The 2,231-nt window shown below is 39.6% G+C and overlaps 1 protein-coding gene across 2 annotated transcripts in view; it reads right to left on the bottom strand.

Moving 5' to 3' along the window:
• ipp (intracisternal A particle-promoted polypeptide) overlaps positions 1-1,220 on the bottom strand; it is an 11,775-nt gene extending 10,555 nt beyond the window's left edge. Inside the window, exon 1 of one of the 2 annotated variants that reach the window (XM_015372973.1) lies at positions 1,154-1,220. The gene's annotated coding sequence lies outside the window, so the exon portion shown is untranslated. Of the gene's footprint in view, positions 1-1,094; positions 1,112-1,153 lie in introns of those variants that run through there. The other variant, XM_015372974.1, reaches the window with a different exon arrangement.
• Positions 1,221-2,231: the final 1,011 nt, after the last annotated feature.

Raw genomic sequence — 2,231 nt, 5'->3', positions numbered from 1 at the left:
GTGTACTATTCCTTTAAGGAATCTTTTACTATCCGATTATTAATCGATTAATCAAAAAAATAATCAACAGATTGATTAATTTGCTAAATAATTGTTGGAGAAGATTCTTAGGGCTGCTTAGTGGAACAGTGGGTAGCACTGCTGCCTTGCAGCTAGAAGGTACTGGGTTTGATTCCCGGCCCGGGGTCTTTCTGCATGGAGTTTGCATGTTCTCCCTGAGCATGCGTGGGTTCTTTCCGGGTACTCCGGCTTCCTCCCATAGTCCAACAACATGACTGTTAGGCTAATTGGCTTCTCTAAAAACCCTTTAGGTGTGAGTGTGTGTGAATGGTTGTTTGTCCTGTTTGTCTCTGGACTGGCGACCTGTCCAGGGTGTACCCCCCCTCTCGCCCATAGACAGCTGGAGATAGGCACCAGCACCCCTCGTGACCCCACTTGGGATAAGCGTGTTAGAAAATGGATGGATGGGTGAAGATTCTCAGTCATCCAGGTCAAAAGAACATATTAAAAACATAAAAACAAAAGACATTTCTCTTCCCATCCAGGAACCTTTTTCATTTCAAAGTGTTCTTCTGACAATGAACACTCAAATATAGAATAAAACAATAATTGTTAGTTGTTAAAGCTACTAAAGCTTTGAGGAGAAGGTTCATGGAGCCAAAGCTACAGAGGAATGGTAACATCAAATGACATTCCTGAGTTAGAACTGGTGACTCAGATCTGACCTTAAAGCATCTATGAACCTGCAGTAGAAAAGGGATTAATAGAGTCAAATATCTGACAACTAATGTGCATTAAGTTGAGAAAACTTGTATTTAAAACAACAAAAAAAGATTCGTTAGGTTTAAATTTTACAGTTATGCAACAATGTCCCCATGAAACCCAGTGAAGCTTATTGTATTAACGTAAAAGAACAGAAAATGTGTTAAATGAAAGAGCTGCTGTCCCCTGCCTGCTGTTAGCCAGAGATGCTAGCAGGTAAACCCGCCCACCCGGGCTGTTTACATCTTCAATTCAAACAGCCGGAAGCGCAGCTGTCGTGACAATGCGGTAAAACTCGAAATGAAACACAAAATAGGTTTACCCAACTGTACCTGGAGGTTTTAACTAACGAAAAGGCGAGATATTTTCTTATTCCTGCGATAAAACTCACCGGTGCTTTCAGAGCTGAGGATGCGGAGAACTTCCGCCGCCCTGCAGACTGTCAGCCCTCCGGATCGATTGCTCTGGTCTGAGCGTTCAGGCATCAGTAGTCTGAGCATTCAGGCATCACTAGTCAAACCTGCTAACAAACACACAGCTTAAAATCTGGCAGAAACCTTAATACTTTGGTCGCGTTTAGTTAAACGTCTCTATAGTCTATTTTTTATGTTTAAATAAAATAATTTAATAGGTCCTCAGATTCTTTTCTGGTTTATCTTCCTTTTTAATTATTTATTTTTTTATTTTTTTTTCTTGGGGTCATGCGTTAAATAATAATCTCATGATTTGTTTCTGGAGGCTCTTATCACTTCACCCTGTGACTTACTGTTATCGAGAAAAAATAAAAAAGAAACAACTAAAAAAAAAGGAATAGAGCTGCTTTTAAACGGTGGATTATTGTTTCATTTAGGTGAATAAATGCTAATAGTTTAGATTAGATGAGCTTTATTGATCTCACAGCGGAGAAATTCACTGGTCACATATTGGCATAGTAATTAAAGAAGGTGCAAACAAGGAGGAAAAGGTGCATTAGGAATAAAAGTAAATAAAAATAAATGAATAAAAATAAGAAATAAAAAATACAAGGGAGTAACACAGAGATTTGAGGTGACATATGCACAATCAGGATGGCTTGACTTTGAGTTTGTCATCAGTCCTCTGAGAGAAAACTGTTGAATTCTCTTTGAGAGGGTCATCATACTCTCTACTTTCTATTGTACGGTGTTGCAGTAATGGGTGATCATAAATATATATCATTAACTGCAATTAACAATTGTAATAAATAGGAAGTATTGATCAAAATCCTCTACAACATTTGGGCATTTCGAGATCGGCCTGTTTTTTCAGTGTAGTCCTGTCTCTCTGGCTGTGACTGGCTGGATGTGTTCTCTTCGTCCTCTGACATGGGAGCTGGCCCGGAGCTCGTCTGACTGGCTGTGTGTTTCCTGGACGGGGCCTCCTGTGGAGCTGATTGACAGCTGCCTTTTTTATTTTTTTTTAATCTCTGCTTCTTTCTGTATGTCTGTTTC

Source organism: Cyprinodon variegatus, unplaced genomic scaffold (assembly GCF_000732505.1).
Source record: "Cyprinodon variegatus isolate N-32 unplaced genomic scaffold, C_variegatus-1.0 Scaffold79, whole genome shotgun sequence".
Classification (NCBI taxonomy): Eukaryota; Metazoa; Chordata; class Actinopteri; order Cyprinodontiformes; family Cyprinodontidae; genus Cyprinodon; species Cyprinodon variegatus.
Note: the sequence above shows the minus strand (reverse complement) of the source record. Positions and strands in the feature narration are given on the sequence as shown.